A 19,403-nucleotide genomic window follows, 5' to 3' on the forward strand; every position below is an offset into this window, starting at 1 on the left:
GCCTGCTGGAGCCATCTCAGGAGGGCACATGGGAGCCCGCACCCCCGACGGTGCCCGCAGCCCCTCCAGAGCAACCCCAGCTTCAGCCCCTCTGCCCAAGACAATAGGAGTGACAGGTTGGAGATGGACTGGCCCAGCCAGGGGAGAGGAGGCTCGTGCTGGGAGCGGCCGGGCCGGGTAGGGTACACCCCGTGCTGGGGGGATGGAGAAGCACAGGCCCCAACTGTTGACGGACTGGGGCCGGGGCTGGCCCTGGGGACCGCAGCTCCTCCTGGGACCAAGGGCTTTCGACAGAGCGACTTTCTAGAGAAGGGGCTGTCGTCATGTCATTAAGTCATTGCAAAGGGTCTTAATCGAATCCCCGCCCGCCCGCAGGACCGCGTCAAAAAGACTTTGGAGAGGAAAGAAGGCTCGGACAATTGACTGGGGCCTTCCACCTCACTGGCGGCCCCGGGGTGGGGTCTGCAGGGCTCTGTCCCGCTCCCGCTCTTTCACCCCGAAGCCGGGCTGGTCTCCTCTCCAGGCCTCGGGGACCTCTGTCTCGTCCCCAGAGGGCCCGGGGAGACCAGTACTGCCCCGTTCCAGGGACAGGTCATGGGGAGAGAAGGCTCCTTCCCACTACTGCTGAAAGAAGTCTGAGAGACATCCCCCCAAGTCTCAACGGTGCAGCCCCGGAGAACCCCGCGTACGGGGCCAGACACAGAGGTCTGGGAAGCCATGCAGTGTGGGAGTGAGGTTCAGAGCTTCTGAAGCCAGGGAGCCCACATGCCTCTGTGCCAGCTTGCCCACCCACCCAAAGCCAATTGGGCAGAGTCCCCCCACGTGGATGGGAGGGGCTGCGAGTGGAGCCAGGCAGGGCTGCAGCGGGACGTTCCTGGGCACCCCACAGCAACTGCGCAGGCCCGTGTTCCCAGGGGTCCCCACCTGTCAGAGTCCCACTGTGCCCCCGCTCCTCCTCCTTCGACTTGTCTTTTTCAAGATGCAGATTTAAAAACATCCTCGTTGTCTTGCCCAACAACCTATGCCGGGGGCTGGAGGAGAGCAAGCCCATACCCCCCACACCACACCCTCCCAGGGTCTCCAGCAGCCCCAGCGAGCAGCACCCCAGGGCCCAGTCCCATGTGCAGGGCGCAGGCTGTGGCACACGGCGGCCGCTGACCCTCGGAGCTGGGCTGTCCCTCCCAGGGCCAGAGGACCCTGTTCAGAGGGGGCTTCCTGGCCTCGCCGTCTCCAGGGAGCCTCGACGTGCACCTGCAGGACCGTGATCAGCTCCCCCTCAAAGGGACATTCACTTGTGTCCAGGGTGTGGTCACTAAGGGCCTAATGGGGACACCCACACCCACCTGCAGAGCCAAACCGCTTTCCTGGAGCTGCTCCCTGAAGCCCTAACTCTGCTCCTGGTCGCCCTCGGAGCAGGCTGGCCCCAGAGCCCCAGAAAGACCTGCAGGCTTGTGGGAGGAAGCCATAGCTCAGAGGGCACCTCCTCATGTGCTCTAAGGCCCAGGCACACCCTCCAACCTGGCCGGCCGCACCCCAGGCCACCAGGTGGATGCACCCAGGTGGGCAGAACAAATGGGCAAATGAATGAGTCAGCTGGAAACATTGCCAAGGACAGACACAGACACCCCACTGTTCTGGCTCTGACTCCCCGCCCCCTCACCACTCAGAGCACCGCCGCCCCCTCAAACTGAGCGGTGGGGGCGGGGGTGCTGAGCTGCTATGGGAGGCAAGAGGCCAGCGGGCGGTCAGTGTGGTTCCCTGGCACCCACCAACACACTCCTCCCTACCCGCCTGCCCCGCTGCCACCACCAGCCTCAAGGTGAAGCAGGAAGAGCCATGCCCTGAAAATTCTCCACAAAACCCTGCGTGTGTCCACGCGGCTTCGGTTACCGGCGCCTGACTGGCCGGCCTCCCGCAAGTCCTGCCAAGGCCTGGCACCGTGGCCCCAGCCGCCCCACTCCCTGCCAGCGAGCCTGGGGCCTGAGGGCGCGGGCAGATTGCTTTCCCATTGCCAGCTCAGCTCTGTGCCCCCCAGGAAAAGGCCTCATTGTTTCCCTCCATCCCCGCCTGGCTCGGAGACACCAGGGCTCCGGGTTTCGAGGTCACCCGGCCTCGCAGAATCCACCTGCAGCCGCACCAGCTTCCAGGAAACCGAATCCCAGCGGCAGATGACAGCCGCAGGCAAGAGGACAGAGCGCCCATTCAGCCTCCACTGGAGCTGCCCGGCCCGACCTGGCGGCCGCCTGCCCCACCTGGGCCCCCCCTTGCTGGTGCCACCCCCACGCCTGGGCACTGGCCTCCCAGAGCCAGCGCTACCCAGAGGCATGCCTGGGGGCCACAGCCCAGGACAGAGGGCTTGGGTGTGCCCCCCCTGGGGGCCCGGGACAGGCGTGATGGTGGGTGGGGACAGTGGGGTTGGGCCCAGGACCCCACAGACAGCAGGTAGCCCGGGACGGGCTGTGGGGGCCTGTCTAAGCCAAATGTCAGGGAAACAGTCCCCCCACCGGGGCCCAACACAAGTCGGTCCGGTCTCGCCCACTTCTCTGAGGGAGACCCGACCAGCGTGTCTGCCACCCAGGCTGTCCTCGTCCACCCGGGGACGCCCTCTGAGTGAGCAGCCAGAGGTGGAGGCCAGGGCCGAGCTTTAGCCTGTGGGGAGGCAGGTGGGCCAGAGAGCCTGGGAGCAGAGGGCAGAGGACAGAGGGCAGAGGGCAGCCTCCAGCCCCAGACCCGCTTCCTGGGGGCCCGCGGAGGGGACAATCCAGGAGGCCAGGTGATGCATGCGCGGCACTGAGACAGAAGGCGCCCGCCCCTCCCCTTGTCGGCACCCTGCGGGGGTCACCCAGAGTGAGTTGGGGTCCTGAGGCCACCAGCAGCCCCAGAATGTCTTTCTGGGCTGCCCCTCGTCACCCACCCCCACCCCCAGCCCCAGCGCCAGCCCCAACCCTGGCCTCCCCACGTGAGTACAGCCACAGGCCCCAGGCCAGGCCAGGCTTGACCCCCAGGCCAAAGGATGCCACCTCCCCTCTAGCAGGTCTGCAGTTCTGTCCCCCGCCTGGAGTCCTTCGTGTGGGCCAGGTAAGAAGAGGATGGTGGGACAGGCAGGGGAGCAGAGGCAGCCTCCAGGCAGTGCCGACCCACATGGCAGTGCAGGGCACAGCCAGGCTCCCCAGCTGGGACCCGGGTCCCAGGCTGCTCCCAGGCCGGCCCACACACGTTCTGGAGCCTCAGGCCCTGGCCTGCACTCGGCCCAGCCCCAGGGCTCGCCGAAGGCCAGCCCATGCTGCCCGTCACCCAGCTCTTCTGCCTGGCTGGTCACCCTGAAAGGAACACCCTGTGGCCGGGAGGCATGGGTCCCAGCCCTGAGCCAGCACGGAAAGCAGGGATGGAAACCCAGGTAGAAGGAAGCCCGTCTCCAGGCCCAGCCCCCCACTTTCCCACCTGCCCCCCCAGCAGCTACCCCACCCCCTCCCAATCACCAACCCTGGCAGGGCCACCGCCACCTCTGCCACCCGCCATCGGCTGAGTGGGCCCCCTTCTTCCCCAACTCCAGTTAGCCAACTCCTACTCATCCCACAAAGCTCCAGGCCAGGGGCCCCTCCTCCATGAAGTCTTCCTGAAGAGCCAGCCTAACGTCGCCCAGGCTCTGCCCTCACAGCCCGAGGCACCCACTGCAGACCCTGTCTGAGCCCTTCCCAGCCGGTCTCCGCCGCAGGCAGGACCAGCCCAACCGCCTGCTCACTGGTCCACTGCTGGCGGCCGCCTCGGACCTGACCCTGGAAGCAGCATTCGATCCCGCCGAGGACCGTGGAGGACAGGGAGGGGCACTCTGCCACCGGCACCCTGTCCCCATGGACCAGCTGTATCACAGTCCCGCAGGAGCCCCCGAGGTCCACCCCAGATGCGCACCCACCCTGCAGGCCCAGCCAGCCTGCGACGGCACATGTTGAAGGCAACCTCGGGACCCGGGTCTCCCCATCTCCCCGAGCCCCCCCTGCTCCTCTGGGGCCGTGCCTGCGGGTGTTGGGAGAAGCTCGTGCTCGGCCCAAAGGAAGACCCAGCGTGCCCGTTGGCACGACTGTCCCCGCTTTGCTCTCGAGGCATCTCAAACGGAGCAGGCTGTGCTCCGCCCCATTGAGCACACCTGTCCAAGGGACTCAGTGTCAAACGCTGGTCCCCGGACCCCCAATCTCCAAGAAAGGCAGGTGGCAGACCGCGTTTCACTGGAGCGTATCGACTACTCGGCTTCCAGCTGGCTGTGTCTGAGAGCGAATTAGCGCCCCAGAAGGAAGAGCCTGAAGACCTCCTCTGGGAGCCCAGGCATCGACTTCCGGGGCAATTTTAGAGATCGGGTCCCTGCCCAGGGGACATCTGAGGGCCCCACAAATCCCCACTCCGCCCAACACAGCCTTAGGACCTGGTGCCGACCTGTGTCTCCAGTGAAACTAGACGGAATCCCAGACGCCCCCCGCCCAGCTGACCCCAAGATGAGCAATGGTCCCCCTCGTCCCCCTCGCCTCCCTCCGCCTCGTTCAGGACTTAGCCCCGCCTGCCTCCCCCAGAAAGCCTCGCCGGCTCTGTCAGGCTGGGTCAGGGTCCCCTTGCCCCACACACTGCCCCTTCGGATATGCCAGGAGCTGGTGACGAAGGGCGAGGAGGGACGGCAACCAGCAGGGCCGTCAGGCTGAACAGGATCACCAAGACCCTTGTTTCTCCACCTGGGGAAACTGAGGCCCGGAGGTAGCCATGTATGGCTGTCTCACACTGTCACCCCAGGCCTTTGGGGGTGTCCAGAGCCTGAGCAATGATGCTGAAGAGGCCCAGGCATCTGTCTCAGGGACCCCAGTCCCGCCTCCCACATCCAGGGGCCTCAGGCCTCTGAGGACCTCGAAGGCTGCCCTCGCCCACTCGGAATTTGGGGAGGGCCTGGCCCTAAGCGAGGGACGGAAGACCCTCCACCATGTGGACAAGCAGCCCAGGAGGGGAGTCTCAGCAGCCTTGCCCAGGAAGTGCGTAGGGTAGTAAAAGGCCCAGGGGGGCGGGGCCCACACCCAGGGGCCTGAAGGCCGGCCACAGGGTACCCAAGGCCTGGGTACAGGGCTTGGTAGCTCCGGGTCTTGGAGGCCCTCATCCTGCACAGCAGAGCAGAGCCCAGGCCTCCGGGTGCTCAGGGGGCCGGCAGGCCTGGGCCGCAGAGGCCGAGGGTCATGCTGGCGAGGGCGGGGCCAGGTCGGGGGTCCAGCCAGCTTTAATGTGCTGACAAAGCCTCATTTGCAGGTCAATGCGGCGGCACACTCGCCTCTCCCCGCGCCCCGCGCCCTTTGTCCGGCCGCGCCTGCTCCTCTCGCCAGATGGCCGCGGAAATGCTAATTTCGGCAGCCCCCTCCCGTCCCCCCCCACCCTGGCGTTTAATTGCGCCTTTGCAGATGGGCCTCGAGTGTGCGCTTCATGCAGATGAGCAGGGCCTGGCCACCGCTGAGCCCGCAGGCCGCCCTGGGACCCTGGGCCACGGCCCTGCGTGGGGGCGGGGAGGGCCGAGGGAAGGGGTGCCGGCACCTGCCCCCCAGCGCACCGCTGGGCACGAGCGGGCACCCAGCGGGCCAGGCTCGGGGAGCACGCTTTTCTCTTTTCATTTCTCCAAAATGGGATCTTAAGTGATTCTGAATGAAAACAAATTGGTTGCTTTCTTCTCCAAACAGACGTGCCCGGCATGGTGGGGGCTGCCAGAGAGGGGACAGGAACCGAGCGGGGAGGGTGGCCACAGGACCCCTGCCCAGGCCAGGACCCTGGCCCTGGCGGGCACGGAGCTGCCGGGAACAACCAGGACGCCAGTGTCAAGCCAGACACAGACGTCCAGGCCGACAGGCAGGGAGGCGGGCAGGTCCCCGCCTCTGCTACTACCTGTCTGCAGCACCAGCGGGAGCCGAGGCCCCCCGTGCCCGCACCCAGCCTCTGGCCCCAAGGAGGGGGCATTCTCTGCCGCCAGGTTCCCACACAGGGGGCAGGAGCAGGCCGGGCCAGCAGCAGGACTGAGCTCAGTGTCTGGTTGGAAGGAAGGAAGGAATGAATGGGGGAATGGATGGGGGAATGAATGAATCAATCAATGGGGGAGTGATGGAGAAGGTTGCTCTGTGACCTTCAGTGTTCGAGCAGCAAACCTAAAGCCCTGTGCCTTGGGAGGGGTGGCCCGGCTCCCCGCCAGCTGTGAAGCAGGGAGAGGGCCGCTTCCCAGGCCCGCAAATTGTCCAGACACAGAACTCAGGCCCAGTGGCCGTTGCAACGAAAAGGACCCGCTTGTCCTCAGATGTTGCTGTATTCCCGCGAGCTGCTCAGACAGAGCACGGCCTTCAGCCCGGGGCTGGGGTTGGCCGGCCTAGTGGAGCGGCCCAGCTGCCACCAGCCCAGGCCCTGGCACCAGGCTGCAAGCCCCCTGCCTGGGGCACCCTCCCTATCCCTCTGCCTGCTCCTCCCCCAGGACACCTGGGGGCCGATAGATCCCTGGGCTGCTCGGCCTGATGGTTCCGAGCCCCGGTCACCTGGCTCCCCAGCCTGGCTGGCACCCCACTGGCCTCAGGGCCCGTCCCGGGGGCACCACAGGGCTTACACTGCGACAGACACCCAGGCCAGGACCAGAGGGCCCAGCCGACCCCCAATACCTGGCCTGCTGGCCCTGGATCTGTGCCAACCCAGTGACAGACCATGGGCAGGGGACAGTGGCTGGGGGACGCACAGCCAGGAAGCACCGTGGAAGTTTCCATGGATGGAGACCACTTCCTATCAGTGTGGAAATGAGGAAGAGGTGTCCCCCCACCTCCCCTTTCGTTTCTTTCCAGGAAATGACATTTACACACCCCTGCGACACAAACACGGTTGGGCCCGAACCCGCCGCCCTCGCTGCGTTAACCAGAGACGCCCACCCTCCCCCTGGGCAGCTGAACCCCCTCCGCCTCCACCCGTGGGCGGTCCCAGGGCGGCAGCCTGGCCCACCTCAGCGGCCACCCGCTCTGTGCTCAGGGACAGCTTCTCCAGGGCGCCTGCCCGTGTCCCCTCCTCCTCTCGCAGCCCCTGCAACAGCAGCAGCCGCGACCCTGAACCCGGGAGAGCCCGGCCCTTCCTCACTCGTGCAGAGCTGCCAGAGTGGTCTGCACACCTCGCATCCCGGCTAAATGTTTTCAAGTTAAAACACCACAGGGACACACACGTGACCATTCTAAGGCTTTAAAATAGGTACCAAGTGTGCGCTTCAGGCCCAAAATGTAGTGTGGGCCCCCAAATTGTGCTGAGCCCCAAACTGCCACCCCCGCTCCCCTCCGGGCCGGAGAGTCTAGCTGTGGGAACTTTCACGTTCTTTCCCCGTGTTTGTCTGTTTCTGGTCCTCCCCGGAGGACAGTTGCACCGATTTCGGAGAGAGGGCAGCCAGGGAAACGGCGATGTGAGAGAGAAACGTGGATTGGCGGCCTCCTCCACGCGCCCCGACCGGGGACAGAACCCCAAACCTTTTGGTGTGGGGGACGACACTCCAACCACTGGGCCAACCACGTGACCTGAGGAAACAGTGACGCAGCCGCCAGTGGCTGCCTGAGGGGTCCGGGGCCGGAGTCCTATGGGCACCTCAGTCACGACCCCCGGCCGGGGCCAGGGCAGGCCCACCCCGTGCCGCATTCCACTCCAGCCTCCTCTCAGTTCCAGCAAAATTCCAAAGTATATTGTTGTTATTGTTATTATTTTGCAATTATGTGACATTTTTTAAATGCCTGGAGTGTTTTTTCGGCCATGTGCGTTAGCTCCTTCTCACTCTGTCGCCAGGCCGGTCAGCATGGCCCGGCCAAGACTCCGAGAGGCCCAAACCCAAGTCTGAGCCACACAGCATGGGGGGGCGGAGCTCCGGCCCTGGGTCGCCCTGCAGCATCTCAGCTGCAGCCCCCCACCACCAGGCTTTTATTTGGATTTAGGGATGTGTTGGGGGGTGAGAAGGAAAAGCAGAGATATGATGAGAGAGAAAAAAAGGAAAGGAAAGCCAGTCAGGCCCCAGAGGTGGCAGTAAGGACAAGCAGTTCCGAGGGGCACGGGCCTGGCAGAGTGGCCCTGCGGAGGCCCTGGCAGCCGCTCCCCCTCCCCCTGCACCCCAGGTTCTCAAGGAGCCTAGGCCTCCATTCTCAGGGTGCATGGGGGCTAGGCCTGAGACAGCACCTGGCTCCAGAGCCCCATTCCCAGGAGACCATCCCGGACTGTCTTGGGTGGGCGGGGGTCCCCAGGCACTGCTGGAGGCCTTCCTGAAGTGTGGGAGGCCCTGGGGCCTGAATTAGTCATGAGCCTCCGTCCCCAAGCCCACCCCCAGCCTCAGAAGCAGGCCCCGCGGCCCTGCCAGCACCCTCACTCAGAGCCAAGCCCGGAGAGGGTACCTGGGTAGCCCTGCGGCCGGCCCCACCTGGAAGCCCAGCGTGGTGATGGGTTGAACTGTGTCTCCCTAAAAGTTGAATGTGGGAACCCTAAAACCCAGTGCTTCAGAATGCGACCTCGTTTGGACAGAGGGCCTTTGCAGAGGTGATGAAGTTGAAATGAAGTTATATGGGTGGACGTGTTCTTACAAGAGGAGATCAGGACGCAGACACACACACGGAGGGACCCCCATGTGGGGACACAGGGAGGGGACAGCCGTCCGCACGCCCAGGAGAGAGGCCTCGGGGGGACCAGCCCCATGAACACTGGGTCTTGGCTTCCAGCCTCCTGTACGGGGGCGGGGGGGGGGGGGGGGGCAGTGAATTGTTGTTTAAGATCCCGTGTGTGGGACTCAGTTATAGCAGACCCAGCAAACTGATACACCAGCGTCCCACCCACCCCAACGGAACAGAGGGGACATGCCTGTCCTGTCTGGACCCGGGGTGGACAGCGACCTCACCTAGACCTGCGGAGCAACCTCCTGTGCCCATGGCAGCGCTGAGGCCTCTCTGGCCCAGGGCTCTCAGCTGCCTCCCGGCGCTGTTATCCAGTAGCGCGGTCCCCACACCCCGGGGCCCATCATGAACAGGAGAGTCCCCCAAAATGCGTCTTCCAGAGCCAAGACAAAGAAAGCCACATGCAGGGTGGGTGGCTGTGTGCCCTTCGTGCAAAGTGATGACAGAGGGCGTTTGTGGGTGGCTGGAGAAGCTGGGTGCCCTGGAGGGCGGGGTCTGCGGGGGCCGGGGCCACGCCCCCACTCCAGGCCTCTTCCAGGCCCACTGAGTCAGCTGGTTAACCCACTCGCGTGGCACCGGGAGTCTCCGTATCTGTTTCCCACCAGTACGTGTTCAATTAAATGCTGCTTGGGTGCCAGCGAGGCCTCGGAAGGGTGCGTTTCGGGGGAGTTTTTCCATGTTCCTTCCTGTCCTCAAAACCAAAGGCAGTCAGCGCGTTTCCGAAGACACCCTCCTGGTCTGGGGTGGAAGAAAAAGGAAAGAGCACAGCACCACGCAACAAAAGCGTAAGAGACAAAAGGGAGGTCCCCGGGGCCTTTGTACGGCATCCTGCCTCCCGCCCGCATGGGGACGACTCACCCCGAGTGAACCGGCCGGCCCCATTGTGGGGGCCGGGACGGGCTCCGCGCTGGGCAGAAATGCAAATCCCCCTTCCCCCTTTGATTCCAATATTTAAATTGTCAAATATATATGTGCGGCCATTGAATGGCGGCTGACCTCCCTTATTTTCATAGCAGCGACGCGGAAGCCACGGGCGGCGGTTAATCTAGCTGGCAGGGGCCCCCACGGGCTTGGGGGGCGGGGAATAATCCTTTTATTCAGACATTTGGCTTAAAAGAATAACAAGGAGAAAAAGCTGGACCATAATTGCATTGCCTGGAAAACAGAGAGGTTTCCTCTCGCTCGCCCGCTCTCTAACGAGCTTTCTTGTTCCTTCCTCAGAGAACCGAGGCTCCAGGCCAGATGCTTTTTCCCAGCACAGAAGTCAGGAGAGCGCTCCTTCGCTGTGGCCCCCACTCCTCCCCCACCCCACCTCCCAGGGGATTTTCCGAGTGCGGTGGCCCATTCATTCATTCACTCACTCATTCATTCCGTAAACTCCACGGGAAGACCCACTACAGCCCAGCTTGGCCAGGTGCAGGCTCGGCCTGTGCGACCTGTGCGACCAGACGCCCCAACTGCAGCAGGCTTCCAGAACCTTCCATCAGGGCAAAATGGAGTCCTGATGGCCTTTGGGGGCACCAGAAAACACCACGCCCCACCCGTGCGTTTGGGGGTCCCTCTGCACCTCCCTGCGGGGCCCCAGGCGATGTGCACCTGGGAAGGGGGCTGAGGAGGGGGGACTTCTCCCTGGGCCAGCAGGGCCGGGTCTGAGACCCTCGCCTGGTGCTAAGTCCTGCTCCTGGGCCCCGGGCTCCCAGAGGGCCCTGGCCCAGCCCATCAGCGGGGCTGGGTCTTTAACATTTAAAGAGCTCCCCGGACGTTTCAAGAACTGCCCGACACGGTTTCCTGTGATGCGCGTGCTGTGGGGACATCTGTCCTGTGCGCCGATAATAAAGTCGCCGGGCTCAGAATGAACTCCTCGGCTCGGCTTTGAATCAGGGCTCACATATGGTTGGTAATTAGCTGGCTATCTCTCGGAGTTAAATGATTTTTTTCCCTCCCCCATTCGCATCCATAATAGACGCGAACAGAGTTGTTATTGTCCTCTGTTGCGGGACATTCTGCGCCTGAATGAGCGGGGGCTGCTGTGTCGTCGCGGATTTGCCATATGGTTGCGCGGAGCCGGGAAGAATGGGCCACTGTGTGTTCGCCCGGGACGCCGCGGCGCGGGCCGTGCCAGCCGGGCGGAGCCGGGTGCCCGACAGCGCAGGAGGAGCGGGCGCCACGGCCGCCCGCGGGCGCACCGTTGCGGCGCCGGAAACCCGTGGGCCGGGCGGGCAGCGCGTGCGCAGGGACCGGCGCCGAGCGTGCAGGGTCTGCTCCCCGCGGAGGGCGCACGGAGGACGCGGGAGGCACGCGCCGACGGGCGCCCGGCGGACGGAGGCCCCGCGCCGCCTCGGGCCCTCGCGCCCGTGCGGGCCGCCGCGGGGGCCGGCACTGCGGCTGCAGCGGCCCCATTGTGAGCCCGGCGAGACAATGGGCGGCCCGAGGAGGCACCTGCTCGCCTGAAAGGCCCATAAATCGCCGCCGCGTCCAGCTGCCTTCCTGCCCCTCCCCGCGGACCAGCGAGCCCAGCGCGGCCGCGCCCGGAGGGGGAGGCTCCCGCCCGGGGCCGCCGCGCACAGCCGTCAGTCCGGCAGGGCAGCCTGGCACCAGGGCTCATTCCCTCCCGCCCTCGTGCCGCGCCCGGCTCCCAGCCCGCCTCGTCAGAGTCTTGCGCCCACGGCCACTGTCCCCTCGGATGGCCAGCACCCTCTCGCCTCGTGTGTCCTGCAGGACACCCAGGCACCCAGCGGTGCTCTCTCCAGCTTGCCTTTGACCCAGATTCTTGGGCTTTTGTTGTTAGTGTTGCCGCTGTTTATAATATTGGGAATCGGGGAAAGCGCCCTCCTGGGAGCACCAGGCTCCCAGCTGCTCCCCCAGGGCCGGCGGGAAAACATCCCCGCCGCTGCCCCCCAGGGCTGCTGCGCTGCCCCATTTCGCTAAACTGAAGTCCTGGCCCAGTTGGGGACTTGCTAGCCCTTAAATGCAGGGGCCCACACCCTCCCCCACCCGTCCTGGTTGCCAGGCCTGGGGGTCCTGCACTTCCCAACCACCGCCCTGCTAAGAAGCTGAGCTGAGGCCTCCAGCTGGGACACTGTCTGCATCTCCCCAGACGCTGCCTCAAACACCTTTGGTGCCGCAAACCTCCCTCCTGGGAGGCAGGAGGCTGTGGCTGAGGCAAGCAGGAAGTGGTCAGGGGCCACTGCTGGCGGTCATGCCGCCTGGGATGTGCCCAGAAGCCACCTGGGTGTGCCCAGGAGCAGGGAAGGCTCGCCTTGGGGCACAGGCCTGCTCCAGACAGCCAACTGGAGGCAGGCACTGGAGACGGGCCACCCCTGAGTAGAGGGCCCAGCCCGTGTGGCCCCTGGCCTTGGACAAGGGCGCTGAGGCCAGCTTCTTCCGCCTCGGGCAGTGTCCCCTCCCTGCGCTGGCCGGACATCCTGGCTGCCTCTGCAGGGGAGGAGCAGGACCTGGGCTCCCGGGTGTGTCCTTGGCACCACACAGCTCTCAGGGACCTCCAGGTGTGGGCACACGGGTTGGGCGGGGGTTTCCTTCCAGGAAAAGGCATCCAGTTCCCAGATCTCCAGCCAGGCCAGGCCTGTGCCAGCGGCTGGCACGGTGCACCCCGGCCACCGCCGCGTCCCTGGGCCTGGGGGAGCTGGCCGAGGTGGGTGCTGGCAGAGGGGCACACCTCCCGTCCCGCCCCCCGCTGTCCCCAGCTCTGGATTTTAATCATCTTGAAGTGGCAGCTAGTGCTGTCTCTCATCACCCTCCATCCCCTAACGAAGGGCCAGCACTTCCTGCTCCCTCTCCTCTCCCGACATGGGAAAAGAATGTTTTTCCACTTCCTTTGATGTCTTTTACAAGTTCATCTCATTTCCTGCCTGGGCATTTCTGACCTCGAGAGACTCCCACCAGCCAGGCTGCCCGGATGGTCCCCTCCTCGGTGCCCCGCCCAGACGGTCCCTCTCTGTGCAGTGGCCCAGCCAACTCAATTTCCTCCCACCTGCCCCACCTTCTTCCCAGGCCTCCGAGGGGGCAGCCCCCACTGGTCCTGCTCGAGTTCCCCAGGGAAGGCTTCTCGCTAGGGGTCCGTCTCCCCAAGGCAACTCGAAGAGACCTGCTTCCCCAGGGCCCGCGCTCTTCGCTCCCCTGCACCGCCCCTTTTGGGCAGGCCGGTTCTGTCCGGTTCTGTTCGTTTGGTCTGCTCAGTGGGGCGAACCAGGTGGAGGTGTGAGGGGGACATGGGCCACAGGGCCTCTTGTGCCCTGAACCCACAGGAGCCCCTCGAGCAAGCGTGGCAGCCCGGTAGAGCAGGAGGGCGGGGGCTGCCCCCAAACCTGGCTCCAGGAGCCCCCAAAGTGGCAGATGTAAAAGGAGAGCAAACCCCTGCGATGAGGCACCGGAAAGGAAACAAAGCAGGAAAAAACAAACAAGTCCTTTCACAGAATTCAAATGCTCTCCCTCTTGCTCTCTCTCTCCTTCCCCCCCAACCCCCAGGGCTCCAGACACCAGCAGAAGCTGTGTCTGTGGCACGAGCAGGACCCTGGGTGCTGGCGCCTAGACCCAGACGCTGCCCCTGGGGTGTGACAGGCTGCCGAGGGGCCTCCCAGCGCAGGAGCACATGAGCCGAGGACAGTTTGCACAGAGGACAGAGGAGACAGACCCTGCCATTGTCCGAGCCGTTCCCTTAGACCTGCGGGTTCAGGCCTTCCGAGACCCAGTCAAGGACGGCCTCGGGGGCCAGCTGGCCCGGAGCAGAGGGGCTGTTGGGGGCAGATTGTAAGCCATGGGTGGCTTCATGGGCTCAAAAGAACGTTGGATCTAGACCGGCCCTCAGAGACTCCCCAGTACACCACTCTCAGAGGGGAAACCGAGGCTCGGAGAGGGGAGAGGACTCATGCTTTGCTTCCCTCCGCACAGATGGACTCGAGGGGGCAGCAGGTGCCAGGCCCCGGCGAAGAGGGAGTCTCCAACCGGAGACAGCCAGGAAGACGCCCTCCTCCATCCCTGCTCCAAATGGCACTCCAAGAGGCAGGGCTGGTGCAACCCCCCTCCCAGTGTTGGCCACGTCAGCCACAAGGCAGCCAGCCTGACCCGAGGCCCTGCCCACGGGCCGGAGGACGGCCTCACCCCTACCCCCAAGGGGGATTCTGGGGGCAGCCCCTGACCATCACACCCAGGAAGTAGCTGAGGGCAGGTGGCAGTTTCCAGGAACACGGGGTGGTGTGTGTTCACAGACAGACAGCAGGGGAGACCCCATGTGCCCCTGGGGAGGTCAGTCCCCCGCAGATGTGCCTCCTGCTACCTGCGTGAGATGGTCTGCCTGTGGGATGGCACCATTTTGTCACAGCCGCGGTCACTGAAGAGGACCAATGGCTCCAAAGAGGTTCAGAAAAGCAGGGCCACGTCGACCAGCCTGGACTCCAGGGTGCACACGGAGCGTCCCCACCAGCAGGGACCGTCCAGCAAGCAGCGTGTGCCACGGTGCTGCCAGAAGGAAGCGAGGCCCACGGTGGGGGGCGGCGATGTGAGCGGGCATCCCTGGGCCGGTGCCCCAGGCAGCGTCTCTTGGGAAACTTGGTGTGGCAGTGGCAGCGGGCGGCCTGGGTCTTGTGTCGTTTCAAACAAAGCACAGGGCCTCCCCTGGGAGCGAGCAGCACTCTCCTAGAATAACGGGGCGGGGGGCTCTCCGGACACGCTGCCCTGAAGGTGGGGCCCTGGGGCACCTTCCAGGTTGACGCCGGCCCTAGTGGCAAGAATGGACCTGCCCGTGGGAGGAGCAGAGGTCTGAGGTCACTTTAAAAATAATAAATTAATTAAATTAAATTAAAATAAAATAAACATAAATAATAACAGTTGGGAGAGGGAAACAGACGGACCAGCTCAGGAGACCTTGGGATTCTGCTCCGCTCACTTTGGCTTTGCCACTTCCCGTAATTTTTTTAAAGGAGATACAAGAGATACTATTGCGAGTGCTGAGAAAAACATAAAAACAGCAACAGAGTTAACAGAAACAGAAATTATGTATCTGTCTGTGCACGTGTATGTTGTACATTACAATATACACAGAAGAAGGCAGAGAGGGCTGGCGCAGGTGCCCTTATCAGGCGTTGCCATGGCGCTGGCTCCAGAGCGGTGGGTGGGAGGAGGGGTCCGCGCTGTCCCGGCCTCTCCCTGGATCCAGCTCTGATGTCTGAGCAAGAAGCCATTCCTGGCGTTCGGTCCGTTCAAACACAAGAAGTGCTCCGCGACCTTCCTTTCTGTGTGTTCCTGACAATCCGTGCTAAAGGAAGACGAGCGTGGTTTTAACTTAGGTAGCGATCGCTTGGTGGGTCCTGAAGGCGAGCCCCGGAGATGTGCTGGGTCAGCGCTGGGCACTGCCCAGAAGGGTGTGTGGCCGGAGGGCCGCAAGCTCTTTGGGGAAGCCGGATGGATCCCCTTCCTTGGACGCCAGAGGGCTTGGTAGAGCAGCTGCTTAGCGGGAGGAGGCAGAGGCGGCTGGCACCTTCCCTTCCCAGGCTATGTGGTTAGAGATGTCGCAGCTCACCGGAACCCAGCCGCCATGCCAGGAGGAAGCCCAAGCGGCCTGTGGAGAAACCCCAGGAAAGGGACCAAGGCGCCAGCTGGTGCTGGTTGGTTCCCCAGGCGTGGGCCTGGGCCAGTTCAGAAGGCCGTCAAGCCTCCCTGACTGCCCCCGGCGGGTGGGGCCAAGCTCCCCCCACATTCCTGACTCAGCATCGCAGCACCGGCAGGGAAGGGGAGAAGCTGCGCTTCCGTCTCCCCCCCAACCCCCAGGGTCCTGGAACTGGGAGGGTCCCTCACAGCTGTATGTTCAAGGCAAGGGCCCGGGCTTTGTCCCGGAGCACCCCACGGTCCCTGGAGTCAGGTCACCGAGGAGAGGGTGTGCCTCTGCTTGCCCAAGCAGGTCCTGGAGGAAACTGGGCTGAGCCTTAGCCTCCCGCAGCCCTGCCTTGCCCTGCGGCTGGGACAGCCCGCCCCAGACAGCGGCCCATGGGCACAGTGACAGGTGAAGGAGAGGTGTAGGGGACACATGTCATTTCATTTGCCGGCCGCTAGTCACGGCACTTGTGCCTCAGGATGGTTCACCCCCAGGGCGGGATGGACAAACGGCCACCATGCCCGTCGGTGTGTCCAGGGTCAGGGTCACCACACACCAGCCACACGAGAAACGCTGGCTGCCCCGCTCTCTCCCCGGCCCCTGTGCTCTGCCCGCAGCCCGTGTCCCCGCCTCACCCTAGACACATTGGAAAGCCCCTGTGAACAGGACAGCAGACAGGAGAACGCCTGAGAGGGCGGGGCCCCGCACACCCAGCAGGACCCGGCTCCCAGCCCCTCGGCGGGCCGCCAGGTTCAGCACCTGTGGGGTGCTGACGCAGCGTCAGAGAGGGGGTCCCCCTCCTGGACACATGCCCAGTTTCCAGGACAACCCCAAGCAGTGAGGTGGGATCTTCAGAGAAAGCGTCTGGGTCAGCGCTGTTGACTTCATGCTGCGTAACAAAAACCCCATGGCTCCCAGCCACACGCAGAGCTCCCAGCGTGCAGGCCCCATCCTGGGGGACAGTCCCACCCCCACACAGCCGGGCCCCGCCGCACCGTGAAGGGACACCACACCCTAGCTCAGGTGGCTTCTGCTCCCCAGTGGCCCGTGTCACACCAACTACACATTGGCGGCCAGAGCGACCCACGCGGCCAAGTCCAATGACAACGGGTGGGAGCTGTGGCCCTCGGAGGTGGCCCGCCCCAGCCAGGTGGCAGGCAGGCCCTGAGCTACAGCCACTGACATCACCGTCCAGTTTTAAGGGTGCTTGTCCCTGTTGTGCCTGAATCCGAATGGGCCTCCTTTTTCTCTTAAACTCACTGAAAACTGGTGGTCGGTGCAGCGTGCGTGGGAGGAAAGTCCGAAAACCAGCGTCTCGGGACAGACCTCTCCCTCCCCTGGTGAGTCACCACAGAGGTCGGCGTGCTCCACCGTATGACCCAGCGCCGCCTGTCCCCACCCACGGAATACACAGCACCACGGGGCTCAGATAGACCTGTGTTAACCATGGATCTGATTTTTTTTAAGAAACAGTCCCCTCCAGACAGCACCGGGGAGGGCGGCTGGGCTGTGGGGCTGGTACTTTGCCAGTGAGTGACCCCCGGCCACCCGCCCTGCACTTCTGAGCCACTGACCTCGCCCAGTGCCGTGGCGGGGAGCACGCAGCCTGGCGGGCAGGAGGCCTGCAGAAACTAAACGTGTCCTGGGGCCTGCAGGGCCTGGCTGAGGGCGGAGGTCCGGGCGGGGTAGCCTGAATTATAACGTGTGTCCAAAGGGGGGGGGGCTTTGACCCTGGGCTCTCCCACTCCCTAGGGAGGGTTTCTCCGCTCAGGCTGGGAGAACGGCCCACATTCACACTTACAAGTGAACGGACTCCTCAGGGGCACCCCCACCCCACCCAGGCCATCAGAGAACCCTGCCAGGTCTCCCTCCCAGTACACTCACAGCTCTCCCGCCTCTCCAGCCCGCTGCCCACTGGAGTGCTACAGGCCTCAGGGCCTTTGCACCGGCTGCTCCCTCTGCCTGAGCCGATCTTCTCCCACTTCATCCTCACATGTCCCAGCCCTGCCTCAGCCAAGCTCAGCTGTCCCCTGCTGGGGCCACAGGGGCTTCCTGGCCTGGCCTGCTCTCATACCTGCCTGCTGCCCCTCACTGAGCAGGTGGTGTTCTGTCACCTGCCATGGCAGGGGCGGCTCCCATGGGCTGGGATCTGTGTCCCTCTCATTCCCTGCTGGGTCTCTGGTGCCCGAAGCAGTGGTTGGCACACTGGACGCAACTGGGTATTTGCCAAACTGGTATCTTGCCTGCATGGACGCAGGAGCCCCTCATTGGCCCCACGTCCCCACCACCCAGCAGCCTCGGCCTCTGTCACCCCTGCTTCGGTGCCTCCAGGCCCCCCCCCACTGCCTGCAGATGAAATCCGCCCTTTGGCCCCAGCCCATCAGACCCGGAAGGTCCAGCAGACCAGCGGGAAAGGGCGGGGGCGGGGAGCCTGACAGGCACACCGACAAGGCACCCTGTCAATGACTGATGTCTAGGCCACGTGCAGGTCCCACACCCACCTATGGCCAGGCAGATGGGGGTCCAGAGGACCTGGCCCCCGGGGAGACCCCCAGCAGCACCCCCGCCACACAGGGGCTCCCCCTTGGCCTTTGTCCTCGCTCAGTGCCAAGCCCCATCCTGCCTTTGTGCGCCCAGGCCTCGTGCCCGGCCCACTGCAGCCCAGGACAGCCCCTCCTCAGCCTCTGCCTGGCTGTCCCTGCTTTGTTGGTTTACAGGTCACAGTATCCATGGTTTGCCCTCCCGGCCGGGTCCCCAGGAAGCAGCCTCTCACTGGAGCCCAGCACTGGGCCCAGCCCCAGCGGCACTCCCTGCAGCCCACCCCGTGTGCTGGGCCTGCCCACCGGGCATCACAGGCACGAGCTCTGCTCTCTAGGGCCTGGCTCTTCTCCCTGCCCTGGGTCTGCCCTCCAAGGGACAGGAGAGAGCGGAGCTTCAGGCTGCAGAGCCCAGCAACTCAGCAGGGCAGAGGCCAGTGTGTCTCGGCCCTGCCCAAGGCAGCAGCTCGGCCTTGGACAGGTCACTCTCTGCCTCAGTTTCCTCCTTAGACAAGCGGGGACCAAGGTGGGGTCCCATGTTTGGCAGGGCCTCGCTGAAGGTGAACTGTGCTCAGCACTCGCCTGGCACAGAGCGAGGACCCAACGCGGGAAGCCCTCGCAGCTCCTCGTCCTGGTTGTCACGGTCACTGTCGTTATTATCCTCTCATGGGTCCCCGGTGGAGCAGGGCTCCGACATGACAGGGAGCAGACCCACCCCGGTGTGTGCCCTGGGGTCGGGCCAGGCCTGGAAACAGCCAGGAAAGGGCCCATCCGGGCAGCGGGGCACTCACAGACCAGCAAAGGGCCACCAGGTTCCCTCACCGGGGATGTCCGAGGCAGGACGCTGAGGCCCACAGAGGAAAAGGAGGGCTTGCCAGGGCCACCTGTGCCCAGAGTCACACGTGAGACTCACAACCCAGTGCTTTTTCCCTATGGGGCGACCTCTGGGTGCCCCTTGCCAGCTCCAGCCCCAGGAAGAAAGCTGCTCGGGAAAGAACACGGTGGTCACCTTCAGTCACGCAGCCCTCACGGTGCTGCAGAGACAGCCGCCCTTGAGGTGCCGCCCGAAGGAAGAGGCCTCTGTGGCCATTGTGTTTGGGGACTGCAGGGTGCCCACCCCTCCAGGTTCTGTAATCAGTAACACTTTTTAAATGGGGGGGTCCCCGCAGGTCCCCTCCCCACCTCCCCTGTCACACGGGGGGTCGGAGCAGGTCTGCGGGTCCGCTCCCCCAGCAGGGGCTTGGGCCTGAGTCAGGTCTGTGCCATCTGATTCCGCATTCCGGGGCAACCAGGCTGATTCCGAGCTGAAGGGGGCAGGGGCCCCACTCTCGTTGGGGGGTGGGGTGAGCCTCCTCCGCATCTGGCCCCAGCGGGGCCTCATGGCAGTTGCGGTGGGTTAACTACAAGGCCACGTGTGTCCGAAACCGACGGCTGCACCCAGCCTTTGTCCCTGACCATGGGGGACATCAGCCCCCAAACTGGTCACAGAGTACATGAGTCCTCCGCTTCTTCGGGCACCAGCAAAAATGCTGCTGGCCCTCTGTGTTTTGCTGTTTTACGTCACCCTCTCCATTGTAAGCCATA

The sequence above is a fragment of the Desmodus rotundus genome, chromosome 5 (genome assembly GCF_022682495.2).
Source record: "Desmodus rotundus isolate HL8 chromosome 5, HLdesRot8A.1, whole genome shotgun sequence".
In the NCBI taxonomy this organism is placed as follows: Eukaryota; Metazoa; Chordata; class Mammalia; order Chiroptera; family Phyllostomidae; genus Desmodus; species Desmodus rotundus.